This window comes from Balaenoptera ricei, chromosome 4 (genome assembly GCF_028023285.1).
Source record: "Balaenoptera ricei isolate mBalRic1 chromosome 4, mBalRic1.hap2, whole genome shotgun sequence".
Classification (NCBI taxonomy): domain Eukaryota; kingdom Metazoa; phylum Chordata; class Mammalia; order Artiodactyla; family Balaenopteridae; genus Balaenoptera; species Balaenoptera ricei.
In genome coordinates this window covers 104,616,267-104,634,704 of record NC_082642.1, presented here as the reverse complement: position 1 = coordinate 104,634,704, position 18,438 = coordinate 104,616,267, and the positions used below count along the sequence as shown (strand labels likewise).

General features: G+C 34.3%; 1 long non-coding RNA gene across 1 annotated transcript in view; it reads left to right on the top strand.

Annotated features, from left to right (window-relative positions):
- The window catches only part of LOC132365446 (uncharacterized), a 152,064-nt gene that overhangs the window by 86,062 nt on the left and 47,564 nt on the right, over nt 1-18,438 (top strand). Inside the window, exons 3-4 of the long non-coding RNA XR_009503102.1 lie at nt 7,563-7,775; nt 9,189-9,301. This is a non-coding gene — a long non-coding RNA (uncharacterized LOC132365446). The remainder of the gene's footprint in view (nt 1-7,562; nt 7,776-9,188; nt 9,302-18,438) is intronic.

Below are 18,438 nucleotides of genomic sequence, written 5' to 3'. Positions count from 1 at the left end.
CTTTCCTATGTATTCAATATGTATTTTATTTGGAGGTGTTTGAAAACATGTAAATATCATGTTGCTCACCAGACATTTACCTACTAATTTTAACATCTATTGATGTTTCTTGGCTGAATTAATTATTTCAAATAAAGTTTCCAAATGGTGATTTTCTAGATTCCTTCTGTATTTAGACATTGACATTCTACTGTGAGTTTCTCTACTCTTAATTAATTACTTAATGTCAGTGTAGGCTCTTGGATTGCTATATTATTTAATGAGCTACAATTAGTTACTATTGTTATTTATTTAACTCTATATTTTGCTTTAAAATCAACTTTTTAAAAATATAATTTACCTACAATAAAATGAAACTATTTTAAGTATATTCTTCTGAGTTTTGACAAAGGTACTGATATATGTATGTGTAAACAGCAAGCCAGTCAAGATATAGAATATTTATTTCACCTTAAAATGTTTCCTCATGTTCCTTTGCAGTCAATCTCTCCACCCACATCACATGGTCCCAGGCAACTTATTTTGTTTTTAGTCACTGAAGTGAAGTTTTGCCTATTGTAGAATTTTGTAGAAATGGAACCCTGCTATATATGTACTCGTTTGTGTCTGCATTATTTTGCTGATTATAATGTTTTGGGTATTTATCAAAGCAGTTTTACTGGTGTGAATTTTTCCAGTTACATACCAAAATTTGTTTATCCATTCATCGATTTATGGACATTTTGGTTTTCTTTAGTTTGGGAATAAAAATGCTATGAACATCAATATATAAGTCTTTCGTGGACTGGATATATGATTTTATTTCTCTTGGACAAATACTTATGTGTAGAATTGCTGAGTATTATGATTAGTGTATATTTAACTCTATAATAAACCACCCACCTTTTTCAAAGTGGCCATACCATTTAATATTTCTTCCAGGAATATGTAAGAGTTCCAGATGTTTCACATCCTCCTCAATACTTTGTATTGTTGGGCTTCTTAATTTTTGCCACTTTAGTGGGTGTGTAATGGTATCTCATTATGTTTGTAATTTGCATTTCTCTGATGACTAAAGCATTTTTAATGTATTTATTGACTATACATATATCTCCTTTGTGTTATGTCCATTCAAGTATTTTGTTCATTTTTTAAAGATTTGTTTTTATTTATTTATTTATTCATTCTGGCTGTGCCGGGTCTTAGTTGTGGCACGCGGGTTCTTTGTTGCGGCATGTGGGATCATTTTTAGTTGTGGTATGCAAACTCTTAGTTGCAGCATGTATGTGGGATCTAGTTCCCTGACCAGGGATCAAACCCTGGCCCCCTGCATTGGGAGTGAGGAGTCTTACCCACTGGACTACCAGGGAAGTCCCTTTTGTTCATTTTTTATTGTGTTGTTCATTTTCTTCTTATTGAGCTGTAAGAATTCTTTTTATTTGGGGTACAGTTTCTTCATCATGTATATGCAAGTATTTTCTCCCATTTTGTGGCCTTTTAATTTTCTTTTAGGTGTTTTTGGAAAAGCAGAAGTTTCTGACTTTGATGAAGTCTAATTCAATTGTTTTTCTTTTATATTTGTTGATTTTTTTGTCTTTACTGAAAAATCTTTGAATAATCAACCGTGTCAATGGAATTCCCATGCAAAATTCTGGAGCATGTCCTCTGGTGTTCTCTCCTGTGAAGTGCTCTGCCCTGTAAATTCCAGCAGCTTCTGCCTTCCTTAACTCCAATCTCTATCTTTTCAAGAGTTTTTGTTCTTTTTTTTAAAAAAAAAATTCTTAAATCACTTGAGAATTAGTTACTGCCAAGGTGCCTGCACTACTTCTGAACACTCTTGTGTATTCACTGTGAAACTTTCATGTTCTCCTTAGATTCCAGTCCAGAAAATGTCCTCAGTCCAGAAAGTGTCTCCCCACGGAAAGTCTGGGAGAGTTTTGGGCTCACCTAACTGATTTCCCTTCTCTCAGGGATCACAGCCATTTGCAGCTTGTTGTCCAATGTATCAAAACAGCGATTATATATATATTTTATCCAGTTTGTAGATGTTGCAGTTAAGCGGGCAGGTCCAGTGCCAGTTACTCCATCAGGGTTCAGGTGGAAGCTCTCCAGTAGACTAACAAATTTAATTTTGAAATAGATATTTAAAAAGTAAAATGTAGGCTATATCATCATTCTTCCTTAGTGATTTCATTTTATAAAATTAAATCCCTGAACCACTAAGTCTCTAAAGTATACTCTTAAAAATCCCACCAAACACTGCCCAGTTCTAGTTGGAGCTCTTTGTCTGTTTTTTCTCAAGTCAGAGTACAGTCTTTCAGCATATGGTGTTCAGAATAAGAGTAACTGGAATGAACACTTCAATATTCCTTCAAACATCATGATGCTAAATACACATGTACATGCATACATCCATCTATACATACATATAAGATGTGTAGGAGGATCCCAAAGGACAATTAGAAGTACATACTCATCCTTAGAAAGACGTAGCAAATGACTTAATGCTTTCACCCGTAATCCTGAGCAAACCTTGTGCTAAAAATAAAAATCTGAAGATATATTGAAGTATAATAAGATGCAAGGAATAAGCTAGTCTTCAAAAGATAAACATTTGTTTCTATGAAACATTTTTGACTTACACATTTCCCATTTCTTTCCATACACTCACTTGCCATATTCCTCTCTTAGCAAAAGCAGCTTTTTTAAAGGCTGCAAGTCACTTTCCCTTTGAACCATAAAAACAATTCAATGTAGATTTTTTTGCCTTCTCTTTTTCTAGTAGAAGTACCACATGATGCTGAACTCCGACTGTGATTATAAAGGTTTTTTATATGCCACATAGTTATTATTGCAAAAAACAATGTAGATTGGTAAGAGTTTTGAATGAGGAATTCTACTGTCACACAGAAATTGATGTCACGTTTTTCTAGATTCTCTTACTAGGTAGTCTCATAAGATTCTTGGCCTCATTGTTCCTGTCCAGTTATATATATTATGGATAGACACACAAGAAAGTGCTTGAAGGAAGCTTAAGGTTACTTAACTTTCACTTTATATAGCAGAAGAAATAAATTTAGATGAACTCAAGTTCACTGCCCACTTTGTCTCCATTCCTTTCCTTTCCTTGGCCAGCTTAATGGGATTTATACAGTGAAGTGAGGGGATGGGATATTTGGCTGCAAAGAAGGCTTAATGCCTGGTATGTAGGATGTCATCTGCACATATTTTATCTCACTGAAGTGTTGACTATTGTTTGGCAATGATAAGCTTCTTAGTTATTTCATATAGTAAAAAATTTTGAAAATCTAAAGAAATATCTTTATCTGTCTAGCGATTTCAGTAGACTCTTTTGAAGGTTGTTAAGAAATATAAGTATGAAATCTAGTACATACTGGTTTCATGATGACAGAATAGAGTTATTATCCAATTTCTCTACTGTATTACTAAGCTATTTCCTCTCAAATTTTCATGTGCATGAGAATCACGTGGAAGGCGGGCTTTCCCCCAAATTTTCTGATTCAGTTGGTCTGGGGTGGGGTCAGAATTTGCATTTCTAAGAGGTTCCCAGGTGGTACTGATGCTGCTTGGAGAAACACTGACTCAGGAAACCTCATATCAGAAAAGAACTGCTTTCTTCAGGCAGAATTTTTCACAAGTGGTAAATATATTTGCTAACTTGGGTAACTGCCTGCCCTTGAATATGAACTATAAATAGTATTATTTTTCTATTATGTTTAAGTGTTTTAATTCCTGTATTTGTAATAATGCTATTTGTTGCAATGATGCAAGTACATTTATTATAATTCCTTCCACAACTGAAGAGCTTCTTCATTCTAAAAAAGACCAGGCTTTTGTATTTGGATACAAGTTTTATGTTTATTTGTTTTCCTTGTCAGATCAGGTCTCATTTATGAATTTGCTCTGAATACATGCCTGCATTTCTGATATGTAAATTGCTGTAGACTGTAAGTCAGTAATTCAATTCACCTCTACAGTGCACCAATAACTTCTTTTTTTCCCTTTTCTCTACTATACAGTATAAGATTTTCACACTATATGCCTTTCTTTCACACATAGATCATGATGTACTATTCTCTACTGCTAAATGGAAGTAAATTCAAATGCAGATTAATTACAGCCTTTTCATCCAGTACACAACTTATTATTTTAAAAGATCACTTCCTTTAACACATTCAATATAATTATATTCCAGTTTAGACTTCTTCAATTCCTTTATTTCTTTCTTCATTGTCTTCTCCTTCCTAACAGACATAAGTCTTTGTGTGAGCGTGCACACACACACAATATACGTACATGCACACACACCACTGTTAAATCGTCATAGTAATATCAGTATATTTATGTAACACTTATGGTTATAAGTATACTGTAAAATGCCCTAACATTTATATAAACAAGAGATATGAGGTGTGGGATTCCCTCTATATCACACACAGGAAATCCGCATGGCTTAGTTTTATGGGAAATCTGTTGTTTCTTTGGGTTCAGTTCTTAAGCATGAAGAATATCAATCACACAACAGTCCCTTTCACACTCCATGAATACACAATAACATGCATTCAGCCCTCTGTTTTCCAAAGGCAAGTCTTAATGATGGTGATTGTATGTCTTTTTACCTTTCAAAAATGACTATTTTAATGTCGATTGTCAATAAAATGATTTTTAGAAAGATTGAGGAAGCAAGTCAAAGTCAGCTATTACATACTAAGTATCAATTTCAAAATGAAATTTTTTGTTTAGGTTCATAAGAACCTAGGTTCAAGAATTTAGGAAAAGGATTCAAGCTAATTATAGAATATAAATGAAATGGAAAAAAATTATAGAGTGAAACATCCAGTTTACCGATGAGGAAATTGAATTTCAGAAGCTCTAAATGACATTTGCCACACATTCAGTTTGGCAGAAATTCTGGATTAGAACCATGCATTGAGATTTCTAGAACTATGTTCTTTCCAATACTCATTCCAGAAGCATAAATTCAAAAAGAAAGGTGACCAGTAAAAATGATGTGACTTTTATATTGGAAACAACATAAAAATGTTCTCTTCTTATCTGTAGCTTCCATGTGGTAACTGTCTCATCTTTATGCTTAGACAATGAATAGTTGAAACCTTAAAAGGAGCTGTTAGCGTTGTTGACTTTGGTTGACTTTGGTTGTTGGTTGATAACAGTATATAGCAATGGTTTATCAAGTTACCATAGTAAGTCCAACATGAATAATCATCAAAGCATAGTAATAAATAGAGAGACCTGTAGAATATAGATAGCTCCCATCAATACAAGAAATCATGTATTACATCATCTACTTTGCCGAATATTTTTAATGGATTCATCACATTATACTAGGTACTGAACTCTCAAAAATACAATGTTCTTGCAGAATAATGCATGTATAGAATTTCTGTGTTGTTTAAAAATCCAGCCCATGAAATAGCACCATGACACATTTTCCTAAGTGTAAGACAAAACCAAAAACCAGACAATCAAATCAGACTAGATAAGTAGCTTGATTTGAAGAACCATCACAAACATTTTTTTTTTATAAATGCATTTTATTTATTTTTGGGCTGCATTGGGTCTTTGTTGCTGCGCGCGGGCTTTCTCTAGTTGTGGCGAGCGAGGGCTACTTTTCGTTGTGGTGAGTGGGCTTCTCATTGCGGTGGGCTCTCTTGTTGCGGAGCACGGGCTGTAGAGTGCAGGCTCAGTAGTTGTGGCACACGGACTTCGTTGCTCTGCGGCATGTGGGATCTTCGCGGACCAGGGTTTGAACCCGTGTCCTCTGCATTGGCAGGTGGATTCTTAACCACTGCACCACCAGGGAAGCCCCCATCACAAACGTTTAATCAAAATGAAATGATGCCTAGAGTCTGACAAATACTCCCTTAGCAACACCAGCCCTACTCATGGGGAAAAATAATTTTTTTTTTAATAAATTTATTTTATTTTTGGCTGTGTTGGGTCTTCGTTCCTCTGCGAGGGCTTTCTCTAGTTGCAGCGAGCGGGGGGCCACTCTTCATCGCGGTGTGCGGGCCTCTCACTATCGCGGCCTCTCTTGTTGGGAGCACAGGCTCCAGACGCGCAGGCTCAGTAGTTGTGGCTCACGGGCCCAGTTGCTCCGCGGCATGTGGGATCTTCCCAGACCAGGGCTTGAACCCGTGTTCCCTGCACTGGCAGGCAGATTCTCAACCACTGCGCCCCCAGGGAAGCCCAAAATACATTTTTAAAAGGCTTCACATCTGCAGTTGTGTATTTCCAGCTTCCATTGATACTATTTTTTCCACCTTGTTTAATCACTACTGAGATCTTTTTATTTTATTTTTTAAATTAATCAATATTTTTTTAATTAATCAATATTTGTTTAAAATTGAAGTATAGTCAATTTACAATGTTGTGTTAATTTCCACTGTAGAGCAAAGTGATTCAGTTATACATACACATACATTCTCTTTTATAAATATTCTTTTCCATTATGGTTTATCATAGGATATTGAATATAGTCATCTGTGCTCTACAGTAAGACCTTGTTGTTTATCCATTCTCTATATAAAAGTTTACATTTGCTTGGCAGCTCTCCCCCTTGGCAATCACTGGTCTGTTCTCTATGTCTGTGATTCTGTTTCTGTTTCATAGACAGTTTCATTTATGTCATATTTTAGATACCACATATAAGTGATATCATATGGTATTTGTCTTTCTCTTTCTGACTTACTTCACTTAGTATTATAATCTCTAGTGGTACCCATGTTGCTGCAAATGGCAATATTTCATTCTTTTTTATGGCTGAGTAGTATTCCATTGTATATATGTACCACATCTTCTTTATCCATTCCTCTGTTGATGGGCATTTAGGTTGTTTCCATGTCTTGGCTACTGTGGATAGTTCTGCTATGAACATAGGGGTGCATGTATCTTTTTGAATTATAGTTTTGTCTGGATCTGTGCCCAGGAGTGGGATTTCTGGATCATATTGTAACTCTATTTTTGGTTTTCTGAGGAACCTCCGTACTATTTTCCACAGTGGCTGCAGCAACTTACATTCCGACCAACAGCGTAGGAGGTTTCCCTTTTCTCTACACCCTCTACAGCACTTGTTATTTGTAGACTTTTTAATGCTGGCCATTCTGACCAGTGTGAAGTGGTACCTCATTGTAGTTTTGATTTGCATTTCTCTAATAATTAGCGATGTTGAGCATCTTTTCATGTGCCTGTTAGACATCTGTATTTCTTCTTTGGAGAAATGTCTATTTAGGTCTTCTGCCCATTTTTCGATTGGATTGTTTGTTTCTTTTGTTGTTGAGTTGTGTGAGCTGTTTGGAAATTTTGGAAATTAAGCCCTTGCCAGTCACATCGTTTGCAAATATTTTTTCCCATTCTGTAGATTGTCTTTTCATTTTGTTTATGGTTTCCTTTGCTATACAAAAGCTTGTAAGTTTGATTAGGTCCCATTTGTTTATTACTGAGATCTTTTGAAATTGCTCTCTTCATAATCATTTGGAATCTTACAGTATTAACACTGCAAGGAATCTTAGAGTCATTATGTATCAATTTTCACTTTACAGATGAAGGAAACCAAGGCTCAGAGGAAAGCATGTCCTTGAAAAGGTTACACAGTGATTCGTAGGACAACTGGGATTGGAACCTCTGCAGATGACTTCCAGACCATTATGTATCAATATCTAGGTCAAGACAAATGGAATTGCTGGTTCTCTGGGCTCCATGGTTACCTATTCTTTGTTTATTCCTCTGTGTCACTCTGACAGTCACTATTCACAGTAAGTTAAATTCCTTGAGCCCTGAGCCCAGGGGGTTTAGATTTTTCTATAACTTTCAATTCAATTGAAGCATTACCTTGTTTATTATAGCAGTAGCTCAAAAGGAAACTTCTTTTAATAATACAAAAAAAATCATGAAAGTGATTGTTCAGTTTGGAGTGTTAAAGAAAGTGAATTAATTGGTATCTATAAAAAGCTGCTTCCTATTGGGTTAACACAAAGAGTGAACTTTGAAGAAGTTTATAATTAAAATCTAAATTCTCACTTAGTTTTCATATTAGGGGGCCAGGATTCCTGCTTTTAAAAGATGACTTTGTAAAACAGTGACTAATCTTGTTCAGTCCAACTTCTTTTTACCCCTTCTTCCATAAAGCCACTGACCTCACACTTTCAAGTCATTAACTCAAACTTTGGGGCTTTGCCATGTTGTGAAGCAAAGGTTGGGAAAGGAGCTAACAATGATCTAAATGTTAACACCTGAATTCAAATAAAAGTGGACACAGCCAATAGCTAAGAAAATGTATTTCTTTAATTGAGAAAACACCAGTGGGCAAGATCATGCATTTTAGAAAGGTAAAGACAAGTTCATCTGCTATTCTTTATTATCGATATCACAGTAGGAGGGAGGTTAGAAAGTAGAGGAGGAGGTCATAGACTTGGAGTGAGAAAATCTGGATTTAAATTGTTAATATGTCTCTTACCAACAGAGTAACTTTAGGTAAATCACAAAACTTCCCTGAACCTTAGTTTACTCATCTAGAACATGGAGACAATTATATCTATCTTCTCTGTGTACTCAAGCATACATACACACAGAGTTATTGTGATTATTAAAGATGATAATAAATTTGAAAATGCTTAGAATATAAAGTGTCATGTAATTGTTAAAATGTACCTGAAATTCAATGGGTAGGACTTATGAATGATGTAAACTTATATCTGGCTATTACAGACAAAGTATTCTGAGTATCTCTATCCTGTAATCTGAATATCAGTATTTCAACTCACTGAGAGAATAGCTTTGAGATTTTGGCCAAGACATAGAATATATTTTAGTGAGATAAATGAAGCCAGTCTTTTCAGCAGATGATATAGGTGCTTTATGAAACAGACATATCCTAAGAAGAAAAGGTAAAAAGAGAGTATCTTTTTTTTCTCATAATTTGTATTGAAATTTTAATTTTTAAATTTTTGGCTGTGTTGGGTCTTCGTTGCTGCTCACTGGCTTTCTCTAGTTGCAGTGAGCGGGCTTCTCATTGCGGTGCCTTCTCTATTATTTGAATCATTTTCTCATTGGCTTCTACCAATTTTTAAAATGTGTTCCCAAGAGGGAAAATGGCTCTGGGATCTAATGAAAGTCAGACAAAGGGAAAAGTATTGTGAAATAAGCATAAAATTTTCTCTGCTTTGCAGTGAGCTGTGCCTGTTCCAGGACTGACAATGTACTCTGTGGATGAGAGCAGAGGTACTGTGGCTGGCTCTCACAGCATCCCTGGCAGAGCTGAATCACCTAAAGCCACGTGCAGGTAAGAATGTCATCCTGGGACTGGAAGTTCCTTTTTGGGGGTCTATTTACAGGCTTGTGATTTCATGGCAAATGAAGGGGTGAGATGAGACCAACTCATGCTGTTCATTCTGACACTTGATGGTTAAACAATGTCGGGAGACAACAGATGGGGAGTGAATGTTGTACGTTTCCAGAAGATTCTAGTCTGTCAGCAAGGCTGCCCACTGATAATGTGGATATATATTTCAGAAAACACTTACTTGTTTTCTCAATTTTCTGTTATACTTATAGTGAATTCCCACAAGTATGTTTTGAAACATGGAGTCCAGTTCCATAGTAAACACTGCATTTTATGACTCAGGTGTTAAAAGGAGCCCACAAATATTTTTAGCATGTCCAGATTCAGGATCATACTTAGATAAATGCATTATCTGAACAAAACTGTCTTTTCCATTGATTCCCCTCAAACACATGAAATGTGTAAGTGATCTTGGTCAAATTCTGAAAAGACCTTTGCAAAATATGTTGTTATCCTACTTCCCTACAATGTTGAGCTAACACTGAATGTCTCTCATGTTCTTATATCATTTGAAAATGATGATAATGATAATCTAGTGATATCATTAATGTACTATGATTAATGATAATAATGGACTCTGGAGCCAGACTGCCTGGTTTACAATCCCAACTTTGGCACTTACTCACTGTGTGACCTTAAAAATGTTATTTAACTTCTCTATGCCTCAATTTCCTCATCTGTAAAATTGGAACAAAGTACCTACCTTATAAGGTTGTTTTGAGCATTAAATGAGTTAATATTTGTAAAAGGTTTGAATAATACCAGTACAAAATAGGTTCATATGCGTTAATTTAAAAGAAAGAATAAGGAGGGAGGAATTGCCCTACATGTCATACTTCAGTTAAGGCAGAATGATGCTGCTGTGAGGAGAAGACAAAATCAACAACAGGGACAAAAGAGAGATCCAAGGAAAGACTCAGCTTTAGGCTGAACTTCGATGGATGACTGAGGTACTTGGACAGATCACTGAAAAAGAGAAGAACTATTCAATAAACAGAGCTAGAGATGGTTCATTAATAAAGAAAAAAATAAGATTGGTTTTCTACCTCACACAGTATACAAAAATTAGCTTTGTATGGATTAAAATTTTTGAAGAGCAAAAGCTAAACTTTAAAAGTTTCAGAAGAAAATACAGGTACATGTCTTTCTGACCTTCAGTCAGTATGACTCAAAAGCACAAAAATCAAAAAAAAAAGAACCAACAGATGTTGTGCAAATTAAATTAAACATTTGTTTCTCAAAAGGCACTTTAAAGACAGTGAAGAGAGTATGAAAAGTTACTTGAAATTCTTATAGTCAGCAAAGACTATAATGAAGTATACATAGAGAGATCCCATACATTAAAATAGAAAAATGTTAACAATAAAAATGGTCAAAAATATTAATAGACATGTCACAAAAGATGTATATAGCTAATAAAAATATGAAGAGTCACCAAACTTTACTAGTAATTGGAAAAACATCAATAAAAGAACACAGTGAGATACTATTATTCATCACTCATCACTGGAATTTAAGAAATTTGATGGAACCGTGGTTTGGAGAGGATATGGATCTTTTACACATTGCTGGTAAGAGTTTAAAATGATAAAACCATTTTAGAAATCAATTTAACATTGTTTTCTAGAGTTGAACATACCTGGACATATGATTCTTGCATGTATGTGCTGGAAGACATAACAAAAATATTCATTGTGTCACTGTTTATAGTAGCAAAAAGAAAAAGAAACCTTGGAAACAACAAAAATGTCTATAAACAGTGGAATGGATGACTACATTATGGAATTTTCGTAAAATGGAATACCATGTAGCAATAAAAAATTATCTGTAATTAAAAATCATGGATGAATCTTAGCATCATAATCTGAAGTTAGTAAAGCACGTCTTAGAAGACTGTATAGTATATGGCACCCTTTTTAAAAAGTTCAAAATCAAGTAAAGTCAAGCAATGTATTGTGCAGGTATGCATATGTGTGTCATAAAACTATAAAATCAGGTATCAACAAACAAAATTACATGTGATGGTTAGAATTTCTTTTTTAATTTATCAAACATGGCAGTTGCACTAACCCCTCTTCAGACCTCTTATAGGCTGTCCTTTTAATAATAGCTTCAACTATTACGTTTATGCAGACAACAGGAACATCTTGGATTTGTTGAATTTTGTAGATTGCAAAGCACTTTTAATCTCCATCTCTAACAGTGAATAAAATGATGCGCAAAGAGCTTGTGACACATCTAAGGACATACAAATTAGAAGATCCAGGATTTGATACCAAGTCTTATAACTCCAACTCTTATACTCTTTACAATCTTTTTTAAGGTCTAAATCATAATTCAGAAGCCAAATGTTCAAGGAGGTACTTTAATCTCAACATTTTCATAAAAGCATATATCACTTTCCTGCTCCTAAAATCATCGCATTATCCTATCTTGCTTCTTTCTTTAAATAAAACCACCTTTACACACGTAGGTTTTAAATCACAAATTTATTTTTAGTTTTTCCTTCTACACTATCAACTACCAAGTCCTATAAATGATTACTAATGCCTTTTTAATTTTATCACCTATCTGACCTGTGCTCTCTACTCTTCAAAGGATGTGAACATACCTGTATTCTGTACTTTCTCACTTTTCTCCCTTCCCTTCCTGATCTCTAAAATCCCTTCCTTCCTTCCTTCCTTTCTTTCTTACTTGTCAAAGTCCCTTAAAATTAATCTTAAACACTTCCTCATTCAGGAAGTTTCTTACAGCTACCCCAGACTTATTTTCTCTCTTTGCCTCTGTCTCTCTCTATATCTAGATTATTCTTTACTTGGATTTTTCTTAAGCCATTTACCTTCTTTGCTTTGTATTTTGTGTATCAATCTTATTATTCCTACCATTACCGGATTGTAAGCTTTGTGCTGGTAGATATCATATTTCACTTATCTTTTTAATCCCTGTATAGTAAAGTCATGGAGTAGGTAATCAATAAATGTGCAATGACTTTTAGATGTGAAGGCAACCTATAGGCTGAATGAAGCCTTAAGATAGGGAATTGCAGCAAAGTTTAGATTTGACATGAGACCCAAGAAATGAGTATATCAACTATTTCTAACTGTAACAATCTTTATTTATTGCAGTTTTTAATCAATTTATTTCTCCTTAAGGTTTTTTCCCAAGAAAGTTTTAATATTGTTCCATATGTGTTTGATCTAAGGGCACAGGATATTGGATAATTTGGATGGACTCCTAGCAAAAAAATAGTTCTTGAAAATGTAAAGGTCTTTCAACTTGCAGGACCAGGTAGAAAGCCTGGGGTTTAAGTGTGTCATGAATCCTGAATTATCTTTTCAAAGAAGCTGTTCACCTACTTTAGAGAAGTTCAGGCCATTCCTTTCTCACTAATACAGATAATGTATGCAAATAATGGAAATGCAGTCTTCTCCCAATGAGAAGGAATAAGGAACCCTGTAACCATCTGTGAACCTGGTGACAAGAGCAAGCTGGTGCTGAGGAAGTATGGCTTTACTTTATATCCTCGCATTCTGGGCAAAGAGAAAATTTCACTGTAATACTTAAGTATTTGATGATGAAACACTGTGATTTCATGCTTTCACATGAAAATCATATACATACATCAAAATTGAGTGATCCTGTATTAACTATCATTGTGAGAGTTAATGATTTTCTCTGAGCTCCTCCTAAAATTACAGAGACAAAATCCTGAACAGTCTGCATTTTGAGAGCTTAAAAAATGGAAAGTAAGTCAATCAGGCTAAAGTGAGATTTTGACTTTTGAATTCTCTAATGCAAATTTATTTCTCCTCTTTATTTCTTATAAATGCTTTTCTGTTCTTTTTTTATTGAAGTATAGTTGATTTACAGTATTTTGTTAGGTTCAGGTATTCAGCAAAGTGATTGCTATATAGAAATGTATACTTTTCAGATTATTTTCCAGTATAGGTTATTACAAGATATTGATTATAGTTCCCTGTGCTATACAGTAAATCCTTGTTGCTTAGCTATTTTATGTATAGTAGTTTGTATCTGTTAATTCCATACTCCTAATTTATCCCTCTCCCTTCCGTTTTTCCTTTGGTAACCATAAGTTTGTTTTTTATGTCTGTGAGTCTGTGTCTGTTTTATATATAGATTCATTTGTATTATTTTTTAGATTCCACGTATAAGTGATATCATATAATATTTGTCTTTCTCCATCTGACTTACTTCACTTAGTATGATATTCTCTAGGTGTATCTATTTTGCTGCAAATGGCATTATTTCATTATGTCTGAATAATATCCCATTATTATTAAAGCATCAGAGTTGATATTTGAGTGAAGATAATCTGACGACAAAGATTGTCTTCATAATAAACATAAGTTATAAGTATCAGTGTGTGTGTGTGTATGTGTGTGTGTGTATGTATCACATCTTCTTAAACCAACTATCTGTTGGTGGTCATTTGGGTTATTTCCATGTCTTGGCTATTGTAAATAGTGCTGATATGAACATTGGGGTGCATGTATCTTTTCGAATTAGACTTTTCGTCTTTTCCAGATTTATGCCCAGGAATGGGATATCTGGATCACATGGTAGCTCTATTTTTAGTTTTTTTAAGGAAGCTCCATACTGTTTTCCATAGTGACTGCACCAATTTACATTCCCACCAACAGTGTAGGAAGGTTCCCTTTTCTCCACATACCCTCCAGAATTTATTATTTGTAGACTTTTTGATGATAGCCATTCTGACTGGTGTGAGGTGATATCTCACTGTGGTTTTGATTTGCATATAAATGCCTTTCTTTCTCCATCACATTGCTTATCTTTAATTTGCCTGAAGAAACTAACAAAAATGTCTGATTTTTAAAGTTATCTTTCCCCTACCAAGCCCAAAATTTAAAATTTTTGAATCTGGTGAACCCCAAAACTCATGAGTTTAGGTACCATGATTGTACCCATCGTAAGTACACTTGCTTTTTTGGTGAAGAAAAGGTATCTTTAACTTATGTTTATTATGAAGACAATCTTTGTCGTCAGATTATCTTCACGCAAATATCAACTCTGATGCTTTAATGATGTGCAGCTCTGGGAAGTTTCCCCTAACTCTCCAAGTTCAATCCCTCTTCTGTAAAATTGCCATCATAATGATATTCATCTCATTGTGGTTTTGTGAGAATTAATTGAGATAATGTACTTAAAGTTTTCAGCTTTGTTATGTCACATAGTTGTGTTAAAATAAATAGATAGCTATCAATACTATTAATAAGCAGGCAGATCACTTTTATATTAAAGCCAGGATGGATGTAGTTTGTAAATGGGTTACATAGTCAAATCATCCTGCTACTTCTGGTTAACACACATGCAGTGTAGGTAAAGATTGGCCATAAGACTTTTTGCTGTAATCAGTTGTGTAAATGAATGCTGGAAGTTTGCCATGCCCCAAAGAGTAAGCGTTCATCTACAAGTTTCAATGAAGAATTCTATAAAAGTTACTCTCTTCATCCCTATTATAGCCTTCTCTCGCCTTAATATTCAGCAGTGACAGTCAGCTGAGGGTTTCAGGCAAAATAAAATATTCCTTTTTTAATGTTTCTATAGTGTCTTCTGCATAACTCTATTATCACACTTTCTGTATTATAATTGTCTGTAATGTCTTTTTCAATAAAACTGGAGAGAAGGAGAGAAGGAAGGAAGGGAGGGAGAGGGAAGGGAAAGAATGAGTGAGAATAGCAAGAACAGATTCAGAAACACCCTACATTTTCCTGGAATCTTTTGCAGGTGTTTGGGGTTCTCCTTCCACTCAAAATAGAATATTTATTCTCTTAAATTTAGACACAGATGTTTGGAGCTTTTTGGATTTCTATGTAGACTTCAAAAATTATTTAGGCATTATTTATATTGCAAGCATTTGTAATGCCTATAATTATATAATTATTTATAGGCGTTGTTCATAACCGTTGAAAATTTCTTCATGCTCAATTATTGTTAGTTATGAACAATTCTTGCATAATGGAATGCTAACAATATCTGTATCTCTCTCCAAAAGGTAATGTATTTGTTGAGATATATTATAATAGTAAATAATACTCATTTCAAATATGCTAAATAAAGTGATATAAGACCAAGCTGACAATGACCAAAAGATCCATTTAAAAATAGAAATGGTATACACAGCAAATATTTAGAAGAAGCCTATAAAGCATAATAGGCTATTGAAAAAGGAAAGATACTACATCGTCATGCTATAGTTTAGGTGAACTAAGCTAACTTTCTTTTATGACATGGCTCCTAAAATCACTGGATGTGTTTTCTTAAAAGCTGAGTTTCTTGAAAAACCCCGTCATTTTAGTGTTTTAAAAAATTTCCTAGAGTGTGTTAAGCATAGGTGAAGTTGAATAATTAAGTAGTGTTTCTTCACCAGAAGGAAATAAGAATATTAAAATACTTTTTTCTTTAAATGTCATTTTCTATTCCAATGAAGACATATTTTAACAGTACAAACAAGTAAAAACAGCAAAGCAGAATAAAATAGTAGAAGATAGATATATCACAAAGCTTTATTTTAATTTACCTTGCTTTAAGAATGGAATAAATGAGACTCAGCATCATTTCTGTGGTGTTTTTGCACCCCTAAAAATTATGACCTGATTTTAGTTACAACAAAATATCAGACAAACCTAACTTGAGGAACATCGTACAAAATAAATAATGAGTACTCTTCCAAAATGCCAAGATTGTGAAAGAAAAGGAATAAGAAAGCAAAGTCACACATTGGAGAGGAGCAAAGAGAAATAACAACTAAGTGCAGTGTGGGGTTGAGATAGGTTTCTTGGATAAAAAGAAGACATGGAAAAACATAATGGGAAAAAAAGACCTAGTAAAAAAACTGGTAGAATTTGAATAAAATCTGCAATGTAGTTAATAATATTGTACCAATATTTCCTGGTTTTTAAAATTGTATTATGGTTACATGTGGTGCTTGCATTAGAAAAAGCAGAATGGGGAATATACAGGAATCCTCTGTACTATTTTTGCAAGTTTTGTGTAAGTCTAAATTTAACATGTAAAGTAGAAAAATAAAAAGTTTAACTTTCACCAGTTCCATAAGTTGATTAACAGAAACGTTTTGTTTGGAACTAAGGTCCCTTTTTTTTCTCCACAGCACAGTACATTTCCATCAAAATGGATATTCTCTAGTTTATTCAACAAAGCAAGTTAAATTCCAGTATCTCATTTTATATTATCCTGAAATATTTGCAGTTGTCTAAATAAATATTCTAATCTTAATATTTAATAATATTAATGGTCCTAAGCAGAAAAGATTCCCAAAACTGGTAATGAATTAAATTAAGTCAATCACTTGAATTGTTCTTTAGAAAGATTATATCTAATCAGCAACAGAACTCATATACAAATTTGCATTAGATATTTCCAATAAGCATGAGCTTTTGACCATACGCTATCAAGACAAGAAGGTATTTCGGTATTAAAATAGCATTAAAAAGGTCACATTTATTCCATTATGACCTAGCAACCCTAACTTGCAACAACCGAGGAGAGAAATTGTGGGAAAATGTGAAATTCCATTACAGCTATATATAAATCCATGGATTAAGATGAAAGTACACATGGAAAGAGAGGCTTTCTGAAAGAAAAGTCTAAATGAGACATAGCCTGAGGCTTAGAAACCTCAGCCTCATTAGAATCTAATGGCATCTAGGAAATACAATCCTTCCTAAGTAAGAGTGAGATAAATTAACAACAACAACCAAAAGACTATCAAGGCATGAATTTGGGCTCAAGTCAGTTCACAAATAATCTAGGAAATAAACATTTTTGAAACAGACTGTGAGTCAGGCATTGTGTTTTGCCTCAAGTTGATACTGATTCACCTCTACAACTTTGGGCAATTACATACCTTAGTCCTCTAATGCCTAAAAGCGGGATAATCCTTTTTTAAATTTATTTATTATTATTATTTTTTCATTAGAGGAGTTTTTGATAAATACATGGTTAACATGTGGAAACATTTTACATTCTTGGATGGAAGGCATAAATATTTCCTTAGTTGCTGTTTTAAGTAGGAAGATGCCATTTGGTTTGCTGGAGAAAGCAAAGAAATATGATATAAGCATTATTTTTGAGCTTTGCGAAATAAAGTCTTTACCAGGTAAGAGAAAAATCTGAAAATACTCTTCAGGATAGCAAATTGGAAGGATTTTTTCCTCTTATCGAATAATAAAATGACATAATAAATGGGAACTTAAAGTATTGGTTCTCTGCTCAGAATTCTTGCCTTTAGTCTGAGAGATCCTTTTAAAGTAAAATGGGAAAGTTGAGAATCCTAGTAAGTACTCTAAATACCTTTAAACCATGATAGTCCTTGTGAGTTCATAGGCAACACCTCTGTGTGCTTTTGTCCCCTAATAACGTTATTAAAACAGTGAGTGAAAAATTGTAAGAGCACAAGAATGGCCCCAGAGGACATAGAAACATGGCCCTATTTAATAGAAGAGGATTTTTTACAAAGAGGCTGATTTCACTCAGGATCTCTTGGGTTGTCACATTTTTCTCTCTAAGGAGGAATCTGATCATCTCAGAGTGAGGCAAAAACAAAACAGAAATCTCTTGTCAAATCATATTTCAAACCCCATTAACTTTCCACTGGGAAGACAGTGCTTGAGTCACAGCATAAGTATATCTATGGCTTCTGAAGCGGAATGAATGGATCCCCAAATCCAAGGAATATACATGTTTATACATTTCAGTTAACAGATGAGCAGTTATTAGTTCTGGACAGAGAATTTACCCCCCTACAACTTCATGAAAACAGAATACTCTGAGTTCTCTTAGTGTTAAAATGCTAGCCAAGTTCAGTAGCAGTCTATTTTTCTCTGTTTTAGTAACGTATCCCTTTCCATATTGTCACAGGAGATTTGTCATTAAACAGGGATCTTTTAACAAAACCCCTCTGGTGGGAAAGCTGAGTGACAACATACACAAACTTGGGAAGAGAAGTGACTGTGCTTCTGCAGGAGAAGCAGCTATTCAGTGAGAGCTATGATCAGCTCAGGTTGCTTTGATACATT